Source organism: Rattus norvegicus, chromosome 17, assembly GCF_021556685.1.
Source record: "Rattus norvegicus strain SHRSP/BbbUtx chromosome 17, alternate assembly SHRSP_T2T, whole genome shotgun sequence".
Classification (NCBI taxonomy): Eukaryota; Metazoa; Chordata; class Mammalia; order Rodentia; family Muridae; genus Rattus; species Rattus norvegicus.
In genome coordinates, this window is record NC_141550.1 from 5,577,255 (window position 1) to 5,601,269 (window position 24,015).

General features: G+C 48.5%; 1 protein-coding gene and 1 long non-coding RNA gene across 3 annotated transcripts in view; one reads left to right on the forward strand and one right to left on the reverse strand.

Annotated features, from left to right (window-relative positions):
- Ntrk2 (neurotrophic receptor tyrosine kinase 2) overlaps positions 1-24,015 on the reverse strand; it is a 314,011-nt gene that overhangs the window by 7,695 nt on the left and 282,301 nt on the right.
- On the forward strand, positions 13,971-16,853 carry LOC120097773 (uncharacterized). The gene is made up of 4 exons (XR_015641026.1): positions 13,971-14,188; positions 14,263-14,402; positions 14,712-14,786; positions 16,487-16,853. It is a non-coding gene; the product is annotated as an uncharacterized LOC120097773 (long non-coding RNA).

A 24,015-nucleotide genomic window follows, 5' to 3' on the forward strand; every position in this document is an offset into this window, starting at 1 on the left:
AGTGTGGAGGGTGGCCACGGGGAGGTGGCTCCCTCAAGGGGCGCCGAGGTAATGGAGTCGGAGGGTAGAGAATGGTGGAGACAATGTTATAAATGTCATTTGCAGTTCTCCTCTTCTCGAAGCCAGAGGAGAGCAGAGGGCATTAAGTTGATGTCCATTTTGGATTTAAGAAAGCCCTTGTGCACTTTTCGGTGGGAGAATCAACCCATCCATTCATCCACTAATCAATGTGATAATTTTGACCAAGGTAACAAGCAAAGGGTTCTTCATCCCAGCCTAGCGGTGCCCAGGATGGAAGTTAGTATTCCCATTTTACTGACAAACAACTGAGGTTTTGTATCGAGACTTTAGAGTCTCATCTATGATAGGGTGATGCGACTCATGGATAAATTTACTTTTCAAAGAAAAACACCCATTTTAGTAAAAACAGAAGCCCAGTGTCACCTGGAGATAGCATCTGTGCAACCACAGAAACTTGACTGACAGCCACCCTGGCACTACTGAGGCCATGGGCAGGGACACTCAAGGGCCTGAATTAGACATGGTTCAAGATGGACAGCTCCTAGAGGCACCGCCCAGCTTCCATTCTCAGTATGGGTTTGTGACTTTCTATACAAAGGAGATGAACCTGCCCATGGGTCTGCTGTCATTTCCTCCTAGGGCCATAAACCATGGGGGCACAAATCCTGCCCAACCAGGAGGAAGTACAGTGCAGTGTGGTGTAGCCTGACTGTGAGTCCTCAGCTGACCGACCGCTCAGACAATGAGTAACCGCTGAAGTTCATGGAAGGCCCAACATTTCCCAGTGCTCGGAAGGACTCGTGGCCTGAGGGTAAATGACGTCCCAGGACCTGGTGGCCTTAGCCACAGCAGAGTGAAGACTGGTTCTGATGCTTCCCAAGCCTGATACCCATCCTCCCCTAGCCATAGTCCAGAAAGGTCAGAGAACCCTGGCACACGCATTTTCCAGTAGCTCCTCATGTCGTGCAGCAGTCCTGCCTCCTCCGTGCGTGGTCTTCCCTCAGAACACATTTTGAAAGCTTTCCACGGTTTACGGACGTCTGCCCTTTCCCCATCGAACACACGTGAGACTGCACCGCTGGTTAGCCTTGACACATGGGGCAGACAACTCTAAGGCCTGGCTGTCTCCCCTGGCCTTTCTCATTCACACAGCATAAATGTGCTGGGCCTCATGAGGCCCTAAATACAGCTCTACATAGGACAGTGCTTAGACGGGAGGTCAAAGGGGTTAACCATCCCAGATCTTACTCTTGTCTTACCAACTGCAACTTTTCTTTCTTTTCATCAAAAAAAGCACTCCTACCTGATTAGTTTGCCTTAGCAAGTGCCAAGAGTACCCCAGCCTCCCTTGTGTGTCTGTCCTTATGTCTCATTACCATAAAAAACAGATCCTCCAGGGGTTACAGTGAACCGTTCAGAGTGACAAGTCACAATCTGTAGCTTTGTCTTGTGGCTGTGCTAAGTGTGTTAAGGCATCTGAAGGGGAGAATCTCAAACAGGAAGGTCAAGTGTCTGCTAATATTTCCGGGAAGGCTCAGGGCTGGAGACGGGCACCTGTCTTTCAGTTACTTCTTCTGCAGGTCTTTCTGTAAGAGCCATTTATAAATGTGCTTCTCGGAAATCCTGAAAGGCAAAAGCACCAACTGCATGGTAGAGGAGCCAGCAAAGCCTGGAACTAGATGGGGGGGGGGTTAGTGGGGGAAAAGATACAGTCATTTGTTCTGTGGAAATACTCAAGTTATAATCCAGGTTGTGATCAGCGCGTGTTGAAGCATGAACCGAAGTGTCAGACTTTGCACACCAGCCCCAAGCAGTAAGAGCAGCCTCAGGGTCCTCGGGTCCTACCCCGCCAGCCTGTAGCTTGCCCTTTCTTGGACATTGAAATCACAGAGCGTGTTCAAGCATCTGAGAGGTTCAACAAATGGGTAGAGATTTAACTTTCCTGGTTACTGGAGCAAATCAACGTGTATTTGTGGCCTTCTAGAGCTGGCTGTCTATAAACTTTGGGGTGTGCTGATTTTGAGAGCTCTTCCACATTTTTTTTGTTTGTTTTTTTCTCGAGTACCCACAATGCCATACTGTATCCACCACCGATTTGTGATCAGAGGAGACTTTGATCTCCAACATGGACAATGCTGACCAGCAGTAACACTGGTCTGTGTCCTAGTTTCTCTAAATTATGAGAAAGAACCAACACACGGGACTCCCACATTCCCCAGCTGCCAGTGACTTCAAGGCTACGCCACATCTCCTGATCACGACATTTCTTTTCTGCTTGAGTTCTTCGGGTCAGATATTTTCCCCCTTTTGTCTTTATTTCTTTCCAGGTTCTCTGTGGGGATTCCGCATATGTTATGTAGAGAATGCTTTCTCCTGCTTTCAAACGTATGAGTAATGGGATATTCTAACAAGAGTTCATGCAGGAGCCACCAATCTTCTTGGCCCACTTAGAACAACCCTGCGCAGCCCTTTGCAGCTCTTTCCTCAGAATTTTCAGGCATGCCACAAGAAGAGACCCACAAAAGAAACAGTCACCGTGGCAGCAAATGACTGTCATATTTCCGTTGTAATCACTCCACGGCTTTCGGGACATACAGAACTACAGTCTTCTCACTGCAGAGTACAGGGAGCCATTTGTTCTGAACTGTACTGCTTGGCGCCCTGCCCTCACATCCTTGCTTAAATGTTTGCAAGACTGAATATAGTTTTCAAGTATGGCACTGGGAGTCTGAATTTCTGCCTCTGGTTGCCCACTAGCCAGGGATGCTGAGAGATGCTCCAAGAGTCAGGGTGGGGCAGGCTGAGCGCCCTTCCCTGTGGGCAGGCGGGTAGAACAAATGGAGAGAGGAACCCTGAGACCAGTGATTTAGTAACTGTTTCTAGTTCCTGATGCGTTACTTACTAGCAACCACCCTGGGCTGTTCCTGGTGCTCTGTCTGGTTAAATGCATTGGGTTAGGGTAGCCCTCGGATACTCCAATTTGCTACAGTTCTGTAACTACAAACCACCACTTTGCATTGCTAATCATCCATTCCCAGATGGCTTCTCACCCTCTGCAAAGAATCTCCATTCAATTATCCCAAAGTATCCGACAGGACAGCCACTCTCTGGAGAAGATACTGGTTTGCTTGCCCAGAGCCAGATACAAACCAATTTCACTTTGTTCTGATGGTTTTCTTGATGGCCAAACACATGTTCTATGTACAGTCAGAGAGCTGAGTCATGGATGCTCGCCCAGGGAAAACTTATTCATACTTTTTGCAAGGTCTGATCTCCCTGTAGCCGAGGTGGTTTTTTTTTGTTTGTTTGTTTGTTTGTTTTTATTTTTGTTTTGTTTTTTTTAAGGTGGATTCACGTATCCTTTTTTTAAGGAAGCCTCCCTTCTGTAACTCCTTGGCTGTTCAGTGCCCTTAGTGTAGCTGTGCAAACACATCAGATGCTGCCGACTGCTAAGGCATCATACTTTCCTAAAGGAACATCACTAGTAAAGTTAGTTGATGGGGTTGTTGGTGGGCAAAAAGTGGGCTTTTACAAGTGCTGCTGCTTCTGGACAAAGATTCACAGTATGTTCTTTAAGAGGGATTAGTATTCACTACTCTCTGTCCCAAGCACAATTCCTTAAAACAAAGCCTTAGTCCAGATGCAGGGAAAGTCACTTTTATTTGTCGTTTGATGCTGGGGGTGGGGTGATAAGTATTGGGTCGGGTGGAGAGATGGCTCAAAGGTTAATAACTAATATTGCTCCTGCAGAGGACTCAAGTTCAGTTCTAGCCTGAAATTACAGATCAAGAGGTCTCTGACCTCTGTGAACGCTCATGTGTCTGTGTGCATGTGTGCAGATATACACATGCAACTAAAGTGCATATTTTTAAAAGGTTTAATTAATGAGATTCTTAACTTAAGACCCTGGGTCTGCAGGTAGGGGCTCTCTCTAAGATGCCCCAGAAACCCTGTTCTCGGAACAGATGTGTGTGACCACACATCGTGGAGCTGCTCTTGCTACAGGATTGGGTGGATTCCATCAGAAAGAAAATCTAGGAAAATTGATTGCTTCAAAATTATGGGAGTAGTGATTGGAACCTGGTCCCCAGGTCTCCACTCCTTCTAAGGCTGGAGCAAAAGAGAGAGTCCGAAGAAGGCAATGAAACCATGAATCATAAAAAGAACTTTCGATGAAGACTGTAAATCACTTCAACATGGCTAGACCAACAGAGCTAAGAGACGACATCTGAGGCCCAAGGACAAGATAAAAGAGGCGAGCTGAGAACAATGCGTTCTATTTTTGAAATCCATCAAGAAAGGCAGAGTCCCTCATGATTTTGATAGCGATTAACACAGAGTATCTGATCAAAATAAAAACTGCAACTATGTTCTTGAGTTGAACCCCCCAACTCTATCAACTTGAAAATTATTTTTTTAAAAAAGAATGAATGAAACTCTGAAGAAAATAATAAAAGCAAAGCTCTTTTGAATAAGAATTCATGATTTTACCGTTTTAAATCACGACAGCATCATCACAACTACACAATTTATTCTTTAAAGATTTATTTATTTACACTATATGCATAGTGGATGTTTTGGTTCCACACACGCCTTCTCACCGTGTGCATGCAGTGCCCGTGGGAGCCAGAGGAGGGCGTCAGATCCCCTGGCTCTGGATTCACAGACGGTTGTGAGCTGCCCTTTGGGTACTGGGAACCACACCCAAGTCCTTTGCAAGAGCAATAAATGCTCCTAACAGTTCAGTCATCTCTCCAGCCTCCAAAATTTACTTCTTGCCTAAGAAATTCACGGGAGATAGTTTGTAGTCATTCGTCACTGTAAATTGTGAGAAGTTCTGTGTGACTTAACAAGTTCCTTCTCTCCATTCGGAGACTAAGATGTGGTGAAATTTAAGATGTTTCTGGTCAAGTGCAAATATAAACTAGTGACCGAAAGCACTGTTCTACAACTCCTCTTCGTGCCGACAGCCTAGGCTTTAATTCGTTCTTGCTTGCCTTGCACGAATGCACACACACACACACACACACACACACACACACACACCATCGTTGTCCCTGACAACAGTGAGTGAGGCATGCACAGCCCACTTCCCGCACTGGGAAAAGTGAAGCCATCAGCCGCTCCAGTCAGTTGGCTTCTCCCGAAGCGCGGTGCCACCCTCTTGGTTCACATTCACTCTTCTCCGCAGCCGCCGTTCTCAGAAATGCCAGCCGCCAGCCAGTCCTGGACCAATTCTGATCCTTGGCATCTGTCCTAAGATCTCTCTGGTGTGAACTTAGCTCACCTACCAGGGCAGTACTTGGTCTCCCCCTGCTTGTCTCTCAAAATTCTTAGCCCCACCATCCAGTTCCCTGATGGACTGCATTCTGTGTTCAGTGGAGGCTCACAGGGAGGCAAGAACAGACCAATGCCATGCTCCCTCTGAAACCACAGTGGTTTCGAAGACTAGTGGTACTGACCTGGGGCCTTCTGAACTCGACCAACAAAGACCAATGATGCCTGGGGGCCACTTTCAGCTTGAGGCATTTACTCGCCAAGTGAGTGACAACTTGTTTGGAAACCAGACATTTGACTCCCTCAGAAACAAGCTTGCCAAAGGGCACTCCCCATTAAGAGATGATCAGCTGCCAGAGGCTCTTGGTTGCATTAAATATTGAAAGGGCTCCTGGACCTCCATATCACATCTGTGCATGACTGCTTCACTCCAGCAATGCCCCCACCCCTGATCTGCTCCTTAAAACATTAATACAAGCTGGAAACATTAAGCAACAGTGGGCCTCATTTGCTTACCATGGGTGGCATCTGTGTTAGAAGGTTAAACACAGGAGAGCAAAGCAAGGTCTTCCCCATGAAGAAGAACCTGGGGGGAGCCTTGTGGTTGGGCTGTGGTCTGTGACCACATCCAGGAGAATGAGGGTTCTGTCAGGAAGCGTGAACTAGGGCTCCCATAGGGCTGGTGTTGAGTGACGGAATACTGCCAGGAGAGAAATTCCGCCCTTGTTTTTAACTCCTCAGGGAAGCAACCCCTGGTCATCCAGGAGAAGTTCTGGTGCCGGTCTGGCCGCCCTACCCTCTCTTGTACATCCAAAACTGATTATAGCCAACCCTAAAACTGCTGATATTTAAAACCTTGAGTATCTGTGTCTACTTATTCACATTTATAGAAACAATCTGGTCATAGCGCCATAGTGACTTCAAGGCCAAATACCGAGAAGCATTAGTCAGAGAGGACGTCTGCAAACTTCTTGTGAACGATGGTGTTTTCCAAATGACGTTTTCACGGTTACATCGTCCTGCCGGAACAAAGTGGGCTATCGTACGGATTGAAGAACACCACACACTGCCGCCGCCACCCTCTGACCCTCGGATGCTAGGCATGCTGAGGAGTCGAGCTGTGTCACCGAGGACCTCTGACACTCGACAAATAGAGTCTGCTCTCTCTCCTCAGCACTGGCTCCCTTCAGAGGCCACTGTGGTCCAGAGGAACTGAGCAGCTCTGAGAACTAGGAGGTGGGCCACTATGTCTGTGGCCTCCCATAAGATTATCGTGGTCCAAGTGGAGGCCTGAACTGCTGACCCCAATGACCTGCTGACCCTGCTGGTCTCGCTTGCCCCACGGATGGTGCTGCCGCCATTTTGGATTGGGATCAGATCATTCACAGTGCAGGTGGTGGGCCAGGCTCTGCCCAAGTTCCCTCAGGGTAGCTAAGGGAGAGTAGGAAGACCCTGAAATGTCCTAACAAGATAGGACAAGACGCGGCGGCTACCTGGAGCCCCCATTATCTCAAGTAACCCGCAGTTTAGGGCTGACCTGTGTACCACCGGCCTGCACATTGCACATAGTCTAAACGGCCTGAAGCTCTTGGTTTGAGTTGGTGCGGCTTCCTTCCTGTTTTGCATTTGGTTTTGAGGGAAAGCAGTATGTCTTCTCCCACTAGGTGAAATTAAGGGCTGGAGAGAAGGCTCAGTGATTAAGAGGATTTACTGGTTCCATTGGACCCGGGATTGGTTCCCAGCGCCCTCGTGGAGGCTCGCAACCATCTGCCACCCCAGTAACAGGGGATCTGATGCCCCCTTCTGGCCAACTGTGGGCACTGCACATATGCACTCTTAACATTGAAGCAAACATCCAGCGTACACTTGGTTAAGCTCCATCTCTAAATGTTCAACGCTGCTAAACCATTTTTTCCTTCATGAGCATTGTGGTTTCCAACCCAACAGACCAAATGATATTTAGCGTGGGACGTTTTATGGTGAGAAGATGTAGAGGTACATATATTGGCAGTATTCTCTGTGTTAAGGTCACTATGTTGTGATGGCTTGGTGACAAATTCCAGGGTGAAGTGCTGCTATGAAAATAATCCAGAGAGGGTGGCATCTTAGTCAAGCTTTCTACTGCTGTGATAAAGCACCGTGACCAAAAGAGTCTCAGGGAGGGAAATCAATTATTCCCTCTTTCAGTTTGTAGTTCATTATCTGTGGAAATCAGGGTAGGAACTCCGGGCAGAACGCTGGAAACGTTGACAGGAGAGGCCATCACCGACGCTGCTCACTGGCTGCCCCTCAGGACGTGCTCAGCCTGCTTTCTTATAGAGCTAGGGGCACCCTGTCATTGCCCATCGTGAACTGAGCTCTCTGCATCCAATGTTGATTTTAAAAAATGCCTCACGGCCCTGCCTACAGGCCAATGTTGAAGAGGCATTCTCTCAGCTGAGGCTCCCTTCTCTCAGCGGACAAAGCTCCTAGCCTGGGATTCCAGGTAGCAAGGATTGTTGACAGAATAGAAAAGGGGGTAAGGTGGGAGGCGTCCCTCCTGGTGTGAACCGAGTTTACTGTAATGAGCACACCACAGGCTATGAGTGAAGAGATGGCACTATTAGCCCCAGGGTTAGACAATGCTGGCGACCCAATCAGAATCTACCTTCTGTCATGAAGTCAAGATGGAGATAATACACTAGAGCTAGATAAAAAGCCATAGCCTCTTTCCTTTTACTGGGGAAGTCTAATTTGATGTGGAGACTGAGCCATGCCCCCCTGAGTCCAACAGTAACAGGGGAGCTCTCTCTAGGAAACCCACATGTCACCTTGTCACGGCTATGGTCCTCTCAAGATACATGTGTGTATATATGATGCTTCGAGGTCACCATGCTGCATACAAGGGCTATCGTGAGCCCTATATGCTCTTGAGAATCAAGAGCATTGCTCAGTCACTAAGTAACTGATTTGTGTGTGCCGTGCTCTATGCTAATGACATGAGCTACATCTACAGCACGCTGTCCCGCGTCTCTTTAGATCTACCTATGGAGCAAACGTATTGATGGAAGTGTGTCGTAGGTTACCAAGCTCAGCTATTTCACCATGGGAAAGCGGGGCTCCGTTTCTGGTGCATAGCTTTTCTGCTCACAGTGGTGATTTCCATTTTTTTTTTTTTTTATCTCTATGAGAAAGCTATGTGGTACGGCTTTCCTGCTTCCCACCAAGGCAACCCAATACTTCGGGAAGGAGAAGAGAGAGGAGGAAGCTTAGGGGCCGTGTGTGGTTTTTAAAACCACTACATTTCATTTTTTAACACTTGGTGTAATTATTGAATTAAACATCACCATGCATCATGGAAAACAGTGTTTGGTCCCCAAGTCCTAGTTAAAATGGAGACTTTATATGCAGGCACCATATCAAACCTTTATCTTTCTGAGTCCCTGACCCGGGCATGACTTTCACTGCAGAAGTGAGCAGCCAGGCTCTTCTGTCCTCAGACCTGCTCCCTGCTCTGCTGCAGCCACTGCCTAGGTGCTGCAACTTGGATCTTAAATGACTGGCAAAGGCCTGCATGCCACATGCATGGTCTCCAGCTTAGGATGCTCTTGGGGGGTGGGGGAGGGTAGTGACCTAATAAGAACCTTCAGGAGGCGGAGCCTAGGAGGGAGAGGTCACTGGATGTGTGCCTTTGAGAGGAGTATTGGGACCCAAGACCTTTCCTCTCTTTCTATTTCCAGCTACTATGAGGTAAACAAGTGATCTTTACCACGTCTCCCTCCATGGTGTAGAAGCACACCACAGACCACCAGCTGTTGGACCAAGGAACCCATGGACCAAACCTCTAAACCCATGAGCCAAAATAAAGACTCTGTTTCTACATTGTTCAACTCCTGTGTCTGAGTCTGTGAGGAAATACAATTAGCATTAAAGGTGAATCTGGATAATTACTTAAGGGCTGCAAGGAACTTCATCGCAATGAGAAAGGAGCAAACCTGTAAATCCACATCTGGCCTGCAACTCCCCACCAGGGTGAGATCTGAAGAGGCGTTAGATTTATGGGAGGCCAGCACCAGGCCAAAGCACACATTTAGGAAACAGCAACATCTCAGCACCAAGACCGGACATGTCCGTCTTCATCACGCACAGACACACACTCACTAAATATTTATAAAGTACTGGTCGAGGTTGAACGCTGACATTTTATGAAATAGCTAACATTCTGTATGATCCTTTAAAGTCATTTTACATAGGAAACAAAGTTTCACGGCATGGAATTTTACATTTTTGACGTTTATCGCTTAAAAAAGTTTTGGATTTTCCTCAAGCCAGACAAGATTCCAGCACGGAGGGGGGAGGTGGGCACGAAGCCTCAACCTTCAGTTGAAGGGCAGTTGGCAACTGAAGGATGCCGGGAGAGAGAGTCGGTTTCTTTAAGGGCGTGGTCCTTGGTAGGCCTACCACACTTGCAGCCAACAGGCATACAGGCCGAGAGAACACTGGCTGTACATCGTGTGCTGAGGGATGGATCTGAGAAGGGTGTGGTAGCGGGAGAATGTGATTAAAATATATTGCACGGAGTTCTCAGAGAACTAATGAGATGGGGGAGGGGAGACGATATCTTATTTTCAGATTTTCAGATCAGGATGTCCAACCTGTATGCATACAAAGCTTGCTGAGTCTGGGTAGTATTTAAAGTGGACTGCTTTATATTAAGGATTTTCCTACAAACTCACAGCCTGTGATCTAGTAAACTCGTTTAGCCATTTACTAAGGAGGGGAACCAACACATAGAACTTCCACGTCAGCTGCCATAGTGAGGAACCAGGAGGACAAGGGGAGACAGGTGTTTTTGATCCACTGACTTTCCCTCTTGTTTCTGCCTCTCTGTATTCCTTCCCTAAGTCCGCCAGGTCACATGACTAGCTATGCAAACCAGCTAAGGCCATCACCAGCACGTCTGAGCCCAGGGAAACAAGTCCCTTCTCTGACCCAGCACAGTATACAATGGTATCATGACCTGACATCTGTAACTTGTGCCTTGCTTGGGAAGAAGTAGTAGGCTCTGGGAGGCAAAGTAGGTTGACTATGTTGACCCTCTCTCCTACCCCTGGGGCTATAGGGGGAGCCTGGTGCTATGAGCCCTCTTGACAGTAGCATGTATGTATCTGTGGTGGTTTGAATGAAAATGGCCCCCATAGGCTCATAGGGAGTGGCATTAAGGGAGATGTGGCCTTGTTAGAGTAGGTATGGCCTGGTTGGAAGAAGTGTGGCACTGGGGGTGGGGAAGGTTTGAGAAGCCCAAGCCAGCACCAGCTCCTAACGCTGCCCCCCTCCCCTGCCCCCTCTCTTCATGCTGCCTGCAGATTCTGTAGAACAGTCCCTCTCCAGCACTGTGTCTGCCTCTGTGTCACCATTCCTCCTGCCATGCTGACGGTGGACTGACCCTCTGAACTGTAAGCCAGCCCCAGTGAAATGCTTTCCTTTATAAACATTGTCATGGTCATGGTGTCTCTTCACAACAATACAACCCTAGGGAAGACAGCACCCTTCCACTTCTCGGAACTCAGAACTCCTAAGACTTTCTCCCTTGATTTTCTCTGGTGCTTCTCTCGCTCACTCCAGATTGGGAGGCCCTCCCTATACACAGCCTTATTTTTCCTGACTATTTAACCCCAATATTCTGCCAGGTGTGGGACCCTATCTCTACTGGGGGTCATCATTTCACCTTTAATACAATTGAGCTGACTCTGAGGAAGAAAGTTACCCTCTCTGCACCTGATGGATAGGAAAGATGGCCTGGTGCTGGAGTTCTTGAGGATCAGCCGGCATGCTTCCCCGAGGCCTCTTCCTTCCCAGGTCCTTTCTCGGTTCCTCAGATCACTTTCCTCCAGCTTCCCTCCCAAGGCCCCCATGCTCTGCCGTCATACATCGCTTCTGCTGAATCTTCTATTTAGATCCCTGGCATTTAGGATGCTATATTTGCTTGTTAAAGTCTTCTTGAATCCATTTACAAAAATAACTTCCATGAAACATATAAAGGTCTTTCGGTACGAGTCGCTCATCTCCGAACATAGACTCGGGGATACGGTTCTTTGCAGCCCTAAATTTGTCTTTGGGGATGGAGGCAAGGACTCTCAGAATATCGGGGTTGACGGATGCGAAAAAACCACGGCGAATTATTCAAAAACCCCTGGGTAAGAGCACCAGCCATCCTCAATCTAAAAATGAAAAAACAGCAGGCTACAAGATCATGTACCTTTTTCATTGGAGATCTGTCTCCTGTTGACCCAAAGATTAAACAACACACACACACACACACACACACACACACACACACACACACACACACACACACACACACACACCCTGCTGTGTTCTTTCAGCTACACGGCTGTAACAGTCTGCCAACTGATATGCCGCTCGTTCCATTTTTCTTTGTGGCACAGGGGATTAAACCCGGGAGGGGCCTCACAGATGAATGCTGGGTAAGTGTTCATACAGCTGTGCTGTATGCTGAGGCCCCTGTCTGACTTTTGCTTTCCACAATAACAGGAGGACAGTCTCAGAAAAGGTGAATCAGACCTTGTCCTTTTCTCTTGACAGGTCTTCACCAGCTTCTAGTGTGCTTGGAATACAATCCGAGCATGTTACAGGACTCTTAAATTCCTGTATAATTCTGGCATAGGCATGGCTCAGCTACGTCTCTGCCACCTCCCATGACACCTGTCGTGGCTGACTTTGTGTGTCAACGTCACACAGGCTGGAGTTATCACAGAGGAAGGAGCCTCCCTTGAGGAAATGCCTCCATGAGACCCAGCTGTAAGGCGTTTTCTCAATTAGAGATCAAGGGTGGGAGGGCCCAGCCCATTGTGGGTGGTGCCATCCCTGGGCTGGTAGTCCTGGGTTCTACAAGAGAGCAAGCTGAGCAAGGCAGGGGAAGCAAGCCAGTAAGTAACATCCCTCCATGGCCTCTGCATCAGCTCCTGCCTCCAGGTTCCTGCCCTGTGTGAGATCCAGTCCTGGCTTCCTGTGGTGATGAGCAGCAATGTGGAAGTGTAAGCTGAATAAATGCTTTCCTCATGGCCTCTGCATCAGCTCCTGCCTCCGAGTTCTTGTCCTGTGTGACTGGGCAGCTGACTGGTTAGCTCAGTGGAGCCGACTCTGGAGGTACGAGTGCAAGTGAGTGGGCCCTAAGGACATAAGAGCTGACAGGCTGACCCCAGCTCCTGCAGATGGCAGCATTCGGTGGCCTAGCCAGAGCAGTGATCAGCAACTTTCCCTGTTGGTGTGGATAAGGGGGAGACAGCATGCCGACCAGCCCAGCTGCCACCTGGGCCCACCTCCAGGGCCCTGAGTTGCCCCATACCCAAATCTATATCATCTACAAATGGTTGGGACGTATGAAAGGGCCAGGCCTGCTGTTCCAGGGCTTCAGGTTCTCCATGATGCAGGGCAACAACAGGATAACTGGGACAGGTCCCAGTGAGAACCGTCTTCTCACAGAAGACCAATGACTCGCTGCAATGAGCGTCTGCAAGTGAAGGTGTGTGGACAGAGAGGTCTGTATACCGTCTGGCACACTGGGACGGACTGCAGCTTCCCCGACGGATGTTGTCTCTGCCTTGTTTCTCTGTGTTTTTTATTTGGTGGGGTGGGGGGAGGTGACAAGCACAAAAAACAGGAATGAGGGGCCAGGAGATGAGGGGACTGGGGTGGGAAATGGGAAACTCACAAAGACTAAAATGTCCTTAGAAAGGTCTGGGAGGGCACAGATCAAACAGAAAGGACACTTGTCTGCGGTGTAAAGCCCACACGACTCCCTATAGCCGGCCCTCTCACGGAATAGACAGGCTGTTTCTGAACTCATTCCTCAGATTCTGGGGCTAACCTTGCCAAAGGCTGTCACTGGTCTACCCGTGTGACAAAGGCACCGAGCGAGAGAACATGACATGAGGGTGTCGGTTGCTAGGGAGACGTGTGTGGTTATGAAGATATCTTGTCTTGTTGGACCGATACCATAGATAGATCCCATGGAGTAAGATCTTAATGGTTTACAATCAGACTCCAGTAAAAACTATCTATTCGCATGTATATGCATTCTGCCTGCATATGTGCATGCGTACCACGTCCAGGCAGTGCACACCGAGGCCAGAAGAGGACAGGATCCCCTGAAGCTGGAATTATACATGGTGGTGAGCTACCATGCGGGTACAGGGAATTGAACCCAGGTCCTCTGCGAGAGCAGAACGTGTTCCTAACCTCTGACCCATCTCCAGCCCCAAACACTGGACTCTTAATAGGCAGTATATAGAACAGGAGGGGTTTTGTAAGTAACGGGAGGGTTCACAGCTGATATGGAGTCTCACTTTGAGTGGTTGTAAAAGAGAACCTTGTGCTATCCAAAGCCTATTCCTCTAAAGAAACAGGAAGACATACTCATCCGTGGCTGTCGCCTTGTTCTTAAGCAGGTTTTTCTGCGAGCTAAGGAGAGGTTCCAGGAGGCGCTTCAGAAAGATTAAGTTAACTATGCCCGAGAACCCTGAGGGAATACGGGGGGAATTCTATAAGTTGAAGACCAGGAGGCTGCAATGATTCTAGAGAGATCTACAACCTCTGCCAGGGACAAGAATCAAACAACGGTATTTTAATCAGATGACATCATGTGGTTCTGAACTGGAACGCCGTAGCATGGCGACATGTTAGAACATACGTGAGCCCTTCTGGTGGCAAGTATCTTTCCTTGGTGCATCCTTGTATCCAGTTCTGAGAACTGAGTTCATTTGCTCCAGGAAGCAGAGTTCAAGGCTAAGACTTAGCTGCCCCAGCTCCCCGGGGAGTACAAGACCAAGAAGACAAGAGCAAACAGGACTGAGGCGAGAGGCATCGCGTTAGAGATTAGACAAAGGGAGTGAGTGTCTGGGAGACAGCAGGCAGGGCTGGGGAGAGAAACAAACTGAAGCTAGTGTCTGTCACTTGTCACAGCAGACCCATAGTCAGACATGGCTGAACTCTCTGGTGCTTCTGCAAGCTGTGACTGGTTCAAGGATGGTGAGCCCAGGGTTGGCCACAGGAAGAGTGACTCAGGGTCTGTCCATGTTCATCGTGACACCAGGACAAGTGAGGTAAGGTGCCCACGGAGACTTCTGGGAAGCTGACGAAGGGTCCAGCATCATCACAACCAATTAGCCGTTGTGGAGGTCACAGGAGACACAGCAGCCACATAGGTTAGGCGTAAGGCCAGAAAAGCCCTGGCCATTTACCTGGGATCTGAGGGCTTGGCATAGGGGTGAGGTGGACTTTAAGCTAACTCCAGTCCAGGCTGAGGCATAAAGAAGTTAAATACTGTCTTAAAGTGGGGGAACAGTTAAAGCTGAAATTCTGCCAAGAGGAGTAGGGACTCACCAGTGTGTGATGTTTAAACTCCTAAACAGGCTCCTAACATCTGGAGGCTCATAACATCTCCTAGGACCCAGATAACATGGGTAGACTTTGACTTTCAGCATGTGGTAAGTTCTCTTCAGTTATATCCTGTTGGGGTTATAGACACAGCAGAGAGCATCTCCACTTTCCATGTGAAAAGATGAAATGGTTGTCCTGCCCACCTGTGCCCTGCCCACCTGTGCCCTGCCCATCTGTGCCCTGTCCACCTGTGCCCTGCCCACCTGTTCCCTACCCACCTGTTCCCTGCCCATCTGTGCCCTCCCCACCTGTGCCCTGCCCACCTGTGCCCTGCCCACCTGTGCCCTGCCCACCTGTGCCCTGCCCACCTGTGACCTGCCCACCTGTGCCCTGCACACCTGTGCCCTGCACTCATATGCACATATACCCTGTCCAGAGTTCACTGTTTCCTGGAGAGGAATCAAGTCTTACTTTCCCCCATCTCTCTCATAAGAGGCCTCCATCTCATGCTTTTAAAATATTTATTTTTGTTTTATATATGAGTGTATGCCTGTCTACCACACATGTACAGTGCCTGTGGAGGCCAGAAGAGGGAGAGGTTTCCGAGGGAGTGACTGATGGCTGTGGTACTGCCATGTGGTTACTAGGAATTGAACCCCAGTCCTCTGTAAGAGCAGCTGGTGCTCTCAACTGCTATCTTCCCAGCTGTAGCTTTGATTTTGTAAGTGTGGCAGTGGGGGAAACTATGACGGAGGTCCTGTTCAGCCCCTGGGATCAACGCCTCCCAAGCTGTGTGAGCAGACTTCAGAGGCCGTCGTCGACACAGTAATGGGAAGAGGCCTGGGGCTTTAGAAATGCAGTTTCCTGAGTTAATATTTCATGCTAAATCTATTCCCTCTTTTGACATCTTTATGACCTGTGTACATTGGTCTCATATGTTCGTAATAATGTTCCAATTGAAAGAGTATTGTGATCACTTCACAGTTTAAAACAGTGCTCTTTGTCAAGGCAGTTTAAGCATCGTGTTACATTTGGGGCTTGTGGCCAATCAGATACATGTTCCTTTTAAAGATCACTCTTCCTTACTTTCCCAGGATTGTTCTACTTGGAAGGACTAGAAAGAGTCTGTTGGCTTTATCTGAGGATCTCGAGGGTTGCTCCCATATGTTTCTTGTCCTCTGTTAAAGAGTGATTACCTTTGGACAAGTGGGTGTGAGATATTGAGTTAAAACCTTGAGTCTGGAATTACTAACCTCCATCTGGACCTGGCCTGCAGTTTCTGTATCGTCGTCTAGACGAAGGTGGTATGTCTGAGAGCCTGAAACATGGCCATACAATGGCTTCTCATGGACATCTGTGTTAGCTCTTACAGTAAGCCAGTAAGCCTAAAGCAGTGACAGCCACTGCACATAAGAAACTGGGGCTCAGAGAGGACCTGTGGCTTGATCCACACTGGGCAGGACCAGCTGAGCAGCCTCTGAGCTCCTAGCTCAGAATCCACCCCAATTTGCAGTTTGTTAGACTCCATTCAGGGTCAGCCAAAGACATGTGCCGGTCGGTCGATTAGGTTTGGATCACCCACAGTGACTCTTGTAGTCTGCTACATCAGGAAAACAAGGCAAGGGATGGAGAGGACTCTTCTATATATTTTACCTCACTGTCCAGAGGTGTGCCTCTGGAACTCCTTTTGTGGGATACAGTCCTGACCCGGCAGCGCTCTCTGCAGTGCGCCTTGTGAAGGGAGCCCCAGCCTTGTAGACCTTAAATGCAGAAAGGGACCTACAGATTCACACTGTATTTTCGGCAGGTTTCCCATTTCCAATGACTCCCACCGAGTGTTTGGTTCGCTCTGGTCTGTATTTCAAAATGGCCTCAGCAAGGACGACTTCACATCTCGGACACAAGGCTGCACCGTCTCCCGGGGACCCACACACTGAAGCACACGCCGCACACTGCTGCTGAGGGGCTCTCCGCAGACTGCGCATTACTGGTTTGTCTGGGTCTAATTTGGGCCCCAGTGCACCCTGGGTAGAGACTCTTTCATTTCACATCCTCCTCCTTCCTCCTCCTCGGCGGCGTTCGGCAGATTTTGTTCACCCAACAAATGTTAAATGCCAGCAGCCAGTAATAACTGACACCTCTCCCTAAATAAAGCACCGTTTTGAGGCAGCATATACATGGCCATTCTGATTTCATCTTTTATTTAGGGAACAGGGAGGGGGAGCCGTACCTCAGCACAGATTCTGTCAGCAGCAGTTGAGTTTCGAAGCCTGAAACTGGGTCAGGGTAACAGGATGCAGATACAGAATGCTAAAGAGCTACACAGCACTGCCTCAATTGTCAGTCAGGGTAAGAAAGGAATGTGCTTCCCGGGGCCTAGGGAAGCAGGCAGGATGGGGACAGGAAGACCCTGGGCCTGCCTGAGCACTCAGGCTAGTGGCTGGGCTCGCTCCATCCCCGGTCCCCACTCTGTGAAGCTGGTGCTCCCTCTCTGTACTCAGGGTCACATCTGAGAGCGACTGAGCGGGGTCTGTGCATTCCTCCTGTCACTGCGTGCACACACTTTCCGTCCATTCTTGCTACGTATGGGAAAGTAACTAACGGTGCGCACAGCCTTCCCATTCCTAGAGCTCTGAGTGGGGAGATAAGTATTTTAAAAACTACAAAGTGTGTATGAAACCACGAGACCAGCACCCGCATGAGGGGGACACCCATCAGCACAGACAGGATGGGCTGGAGAGAAGAGTAAAAGTAGAAATCCAAGGAGCAGAGCCCAGTCTCCAGGCCCCGTGGCAGACGGAGAGACTCAGCCCTGAAAGCCGCCTGCCAGGGCGCGCACACCCCTGTATCCACACGCTCTCACATGCATTGCACACTAGCAAAAAAAAAAAAAGATTAAAAATAAAAGAATTTAAAAAGAAAAAGGACAAAAGGACAGAATACTGAACAGGCGCCAGCTTACCAGAACGTGAACACTGTTTGTCCCCAGAGGGGCCAGTCATGGTGGAGATAACGCTTTAGTGGTCAAAGGAAGTGGAATCAGAAGATTAATAGTGACCAGTAATTGGGAGGGAGGGTGGGAATATTTTGATTTTCACAGACGATATATTAGATATGATAGAATAATCTGTTCTGGGCTAGAAGACTGGTTAAGGGTTGGGGCCTGATATCCAAACGACAACAACAAGTAAAAACTAATTAATCGGAAGGAGGAAAATCCGTCCTGGAAAACTGCGGCATGTGCAAAGGCCCTGTGGTGGTGGGAGGTGGCATTGTGTTTGATGTGTACGGAACTCGGCATGGCTTGTGCGCCTTAGCAAAGGGAACTTTCTGAAGGTAGAAGTCGGCTTCAAGACTGGCACATACAGGATTCTCAGGCCACTGCAGATTTGGTGGTGTTGGTCATCCCCCTGCCCCCGGCCCCCAATGCTTTCTAGATATTTATCTACCGCACCGGAGCAGAAAATGGACGACAGCTTCAATTCCATTCTCGACTCCACTTCCTGGTGAACTTTACAAGTGCCCATGCCACTCCAGCCAGGGTCTTTGGGGGAGACATTCCTAGAAAGCCCATTTCACAGATGAAGTTGCTGATGCCCTGGGTCTCTGAGCTAGGGTTCTGACTCGCTGCCACTTCCGCTTGGCCTACTTCCCGAATTGCGCTGGATCTCAAGAAGCAGACTCTATTTGGGCCTCGAGAATCCACCTCACCCGATACCTGTGAAGTCTGGTGCATTTCCTGTCTCCGACAGCACGCTGGACGCGCTGTGTTTCTGTCCTTTGCAGCAGTTAGTAGATGGCAGGCGACCATAAAAATAACTAACTCTGTGAGCCCCCAGGGATGGATCCTGCTGCTGCTTCATGGTCCCACCACTGGTGTGATTTCATCCTGCTCTGTTTTTACAAAGGTGAGCAGCCAAGGACAGGAGCTTGAGGGTGGGGAGGCACTTCTGGGGGTGTCTGCAGGAGCCTGGCCTGCCTGGGCTGTGGTAGGTCTCCCGCAGAGGAGCGCATCCAAACAGATGCATGGGCTGGAGCGGGGCGAGAGTCTCACTGGCAGGGACCTGAGGACACAGCTGCTCTCCAGCAAGGGGAGCTGTAAGGGGCGGTGTGCTGCATGCTAATTGGCAGACTTTAATGACTTCTCGCCTCCTCCCCGCCCGCCCCACTACCACCAATCCCCTCATTCTGGCTCTGGGCAGAGGAGGCTTGCTGCCATGGCAACCAAGCCTTCCAAAGCCAGGGAAACTCACCATAGAGATGTGAGGAGGAAAATTTCACTGCTGAATTTCCGAAGGGTCTGAAAAGGGAGGGAGGGAAAGAGCGGGTCTTGGGAGCGATATGCTTGAGAACAATGCTTTTGTGGCTGAAGACGCTGCTGTATAAGGAAACTTGCAAGGACTCATAAGACTACCGAGATGGGACCTGGTGAGAGGCCTAGGGCCTTCCATCCACCATCTGTTCAGGAGCACAGCACCATGCCCAGAGGGACCCAGCACAGACCCAAAGGACCCAGCACAAAAATACAGAGCATGTCTGCCTGCAGAGCTCTTCTTAAGATTTGGCCTATGTTCTCAGGGACAATGACAGAGACTGGGCACACCTTGAGAAAAATGATTAACTTGGTCACCTAGGCCATTTGATTATGGTAGCACCTCCTTTGAAGGGGTGGGGCGGGGCGAGTCCAGGGCACGTAATGTGTGTACTTCCCAGCTGTATTGCTAGGCGGAGGGGCCGGTCCGGGTGTGCTGATGAGGTCAACCTGCCCCAGTTTGACACAGAACTTTTGGGTGCTGCTATAGAGAAAGAGGCCAATTGCCCATGGGTGCCTTCCATCATAGGACATACCTTCAATAGACAGAGGGAGTCTGGTAGGTTCCCTCTTTCTCGGGGCAGTCCCACAATAGTCTCTCCCACACTCTTTAGTTCACTTCTCAGCTCCTCAGGCTTCTCATTCAAAGCACTTCTCTCCCTGACTCTAAAAGAGTTTGTGCCGTGATCTCATAGAGTCTTTTCTGAACGCCCTGGTGTTAAGTAGCTGGTGCTCAGAATGTCAAAGGGGTGTTTAGTTCTTAAAACCAAAGCAAACACACACACACACACACACACACACACACACACACACACACACACACACACACAAACAAATGCTCTCTTTGGGACCAACTGGGACTCTATAAAGGAGGACCACAAAGCCCCTGACAGCCTTCAGCACTCAAAGCTGTAGACAGACTGCAGGCCTTTATTTGCCCTTGAAAACTCACAAAACAAGCTGGGTCCGACAGCTCACTTACCAAGTCAGGGACTGAGAGAGAGAGAGAGAGAGAGAGAGAGAGAGAGAGAGAGAGAGAGAGCGCACTTGGGGCTGGAGGAGGGATCCAAGAACAAAACAGAAGCAATTGGTTTCCAGAGGCCATGCAGATAAAAGCCTCATTTGTTCCTATTGACTAAGAGACAAACAATGTCACATTCACCTTTTTCTCCCCCAATGTCATTTTTCACACAAAGGCTTGGTGACAAGCTTGACTCTCAAGGCCTGGCTCTCCATGAGACTTCTGACAAGGTTTCTCTTTGCTGAGGAGGCCAGGCTAGAGGCAGCATACAGGGAGAGCAGGGTTCTGAACAAGAGGCCTGAGAGGCTGGAGTAGCAGAGAAGTGAGCTAAAGTGTTCATTCGTCTCCTATTAGGGGCCATCTGGGGAAACAGCAACTCTGCACATTTGCAGGTGACTTCCTGTTTCCGGAACAGTTTGCACACAGACAGCATCTCGGTCAGTCTCAGGACTAGCCTGGAAGGTTACCTAAGCAAGGAGGAGATGACAGAAACACAAGCCACACCACCGGTCTGGGGTTGCCACTAACCACCAACTTCATAGCTACCATGTTCTCTGTGTACAAGGGCATGGGATGACCTGGGTTTTGGGAACTTCTCAGGAGATCAAAGACAGTCCCCTTTAAAGAAAGTTTTATCTTCACATATGGAATCTAGATTTTTGTTTTTTATAAAAAAAGAATGTAATGGAGGAGGAGGAACAGGAGGAAGGCGGACAGAGAAGAGGACAGGTGACAGTGACTGGATGGGATCCATGGACTTTATGAGCGAGAACAGAAATGCTACAATGAAACCAGTTGTTATTTTCTACAATTATTATATGCTAATTTAAAGCCACAAAGAATAAGAGTAAGTAATAAACAGACATGAATAATGTCAAACAAAGAAAAATAAAACACTGAACGTTGAGGCAATTATACCCAAAAGGTGGGGGAGGGGGAGAGAAGTATTCACAAAGAAGACTACAAAGAAGAAAACATTTTCAAAAAGTAATGGCTTAAAGACTCAGGAATAATGGGTTCGGTCCCCAGCTCCGAAAAAAAAAAAAAAAAGACTCAGGAATAAACATGGGACCATGAACTAAGAAGCTATTTTCCCATGTCCTCTATGGTTTTTAAAAGTAAGAGAATTAGGGTAGGTGACTTTGGCTATGGTTGAAAGGTCCCAAAACTCACACACTGGGAGTTCACTCCTCAAGGCAAGGGTTTGGGTCAGACTCTTTAGGGGGTGACTACATCGTGGGGGTTCAGCCCTCTTCAGCCCATCTATGCTGCTGTTGTGTGGGGCATGAGAATGGGTCTTGTTCACTGTCTCTCACTCATCTGGCCTCACCCTAAGACCTTTGGCCACTGGTTGATGCAGCTGTGGACACTCTGACCTTGGACTCAGATTGGAGAGGTGTCTACTCTGCATAACTCAGTGGATGTCAGTCGATGCCGGGACACAAAGCAGCTGAAGCTGTCAGCCAAAGCTCTTCATGACTGATCGGGGAGATACGACGGCCAACCAGCCAGTCTTGCAAGAAGTTTAACCACAGCTTCAGAGATTTTACTACTGACTATTACTTGTATAACCCATTTAACTGAGAATACCAGTTCCCTAAATTGTATTTTTCATGTAAGATTATTTCTAGGTATCCTTGTGTGTTATGGAGACTATCGAAGGCAGAAAATGCTACAGCTGATCCAACCACAGCATTCTGTAAACATTTAAAATACAGTTACAAAGATAAGGAAGAACCAGCGGAGAGCAAATGACAAGGATCTGGGGAATGTGACAAATTGGGGAATACAAATACAAATTTCGAGAAGTGTCATTAAGTATTGAGTGTCTCAGCCAAAATATTTACAACCAACAAGCAGAATGGTGGTTGTGCAGAGTGACTGAGTGGGTGGGTCCAGCTGTGAAGGACTGAGTGGGTGGGTCCAGCTGTGAAGGACTGAGTGGGTGGGTCCAGCTGTGAGGGGGCTGAGTGGGTGGGTCCAGCTGTGAGGGGGCTGAGTGGGTGTGTCCAGCTGTGAGGGGGCTGAGTGGGTGGGTCCAGCTGTGAGGGTGCTGAGTGGGTGGGTCCAGCTGTGAGGGTGCTGAGTGGGTGTGTCCAGCTGTGAGGGGGTTGAGTGGATGGGTCCAGCTGTGAGGGGGTTGAGTGGATGGGTCCAGCTGTGAGGGGGCTGAGTGGGTGGGTCCAGCTGTGAGGGGGCTGAGTGGATGGGTCCGGCTGTGCAGAAGGGCTGAGTGGGCAGGTCTATCTATGAGAAGGGGCTGAATAGGTAAGTGGTTGAGGAGAGTGGCTGAGTGGCTGGGCCCAGCTGTGGAAATGTCATATTACTTTGCTGGTTTTGTTGTAATTTCCCTAAGGTTAGTCTAGTGATTTACGACGATTTGGCGATTTGTAGCTGCAGAGCCCTGGCTGACTCACCTGTGTACTGATACTATATATTTGCATTTAGAACATGAAGTCACTCCTATCCTGGTTCCCATAATACCACGAATCTCTGCAGTATAATCTGATTTAAATTCAGTGTCCTACTTTATATCACAGTTATTTCTCATTTTATGTCAGTCAGTGCAGTCAGTCAGCTGCTCCCAGCTGCCTCAGCCCTGTGGGATTTGGGGCCGTGTCACAGAGAAGATGTCTCCAACGCCTGCTGGGCTGTGCTGTGTGCATGTGGCATTATTAAAGTGCCAGCCTTCTCATCCCTTCACATGGAATGGTGTTCTGTAATGTTTCCTTGAAAACTGAAACATTCTATCTTTAAGGAAAGCTCTTTAAGCAGGGAGGTAAACAATTCAAAACTAGTGTCAGGAAGTCCCTGAAACTCATCAGACTCCACAAGACCCTCGCTACCAAAGTGCACACTGAAATCTGAGTCCCCTTCAGACAGAAGGAAGCCAAGCTGCAAAGAAATCTCAGACCAGACCAACTGTCTGGAAGCAGCAGAAACCAGCTGAGCTGTCTGGAGGAGCTTTAGACCAGTGTCACCTAGAAAGGACACTTTCCAACCTGTTGAGCTGCCTGCAGGCTGTGCAGTGAGCTCCAGGTTCCCAAATTTTGTGAGCTGTCACCCATGCTGGGGTGGGCTTTGATGATACAGTTATGAGTCATTTATGCTCCTATGAGTAGTGCCTTACCCATGTTTTTGTGGGATCCCTAATTACTGAGACAAACATTAATGACTTCACACATTCTAGACTTCTGTGAATGAAGACCTTGGCTCTGCCCACTTGATTTTGCGTTCTGTGCTCCACCCACCTGTTCTTCCTTTGCATGCTCCCCTCTGTCTTGTCAGTTCCCACATATCCTGGAAGATACATCAAGCTTCTGTGTCACACTGTACAAAAACTCCCAATTTTGAAGGTCATGTGACAGCCATATTGGCTGCTAGTTTATGGGTCCCTGGAACTCCCTAGAGGATGAATAAGATCTCATTGGTTGATGGGTTTACATATATGTAAATAGCCAACATGATTAACAAATAGCATTAATTATATGTAGACCAACATTTTCAAGACCATACAATAAAAGTTTAAGAACTTCATTGTTAATATTCTTTCTGTAAAAATTAAATTTGAATTTTTCATCGTCTACCTTGTCAGTATGAGTTAGCAGTAGTAAGTTGAACAGTCATGAAAAAGTGTTCTGGGAGGAGCTGGAAGTATGCGGGTGCCCACATGGGTGCCACCCGTTGATTGATGCTTCTACTCAGGACTGACTGGGTCTTCGCTTCAATGCTTCTCTGCCCTTTGATTGCTCAAGTGTGGACCACCGAGCTTTGCAATGTTTTATGTGAGGTTAGAAGGGAAATCCAAGAAGGGACAGAGGGAAAAAAGCAGTTTCCAGTGACCAAAGCAAACACTGCTTTTCTGCTTTCTTTCATGGCTAGTGATGCTTTTTCTGCATTGACTAAATAAAATTTAGCATTTTCCTAGATCGAAACAGTAAATGGGGGTTCCTTCCATTTATATTTATGTCATATAGTGACTTCTGTGTCATCTATATGTAGC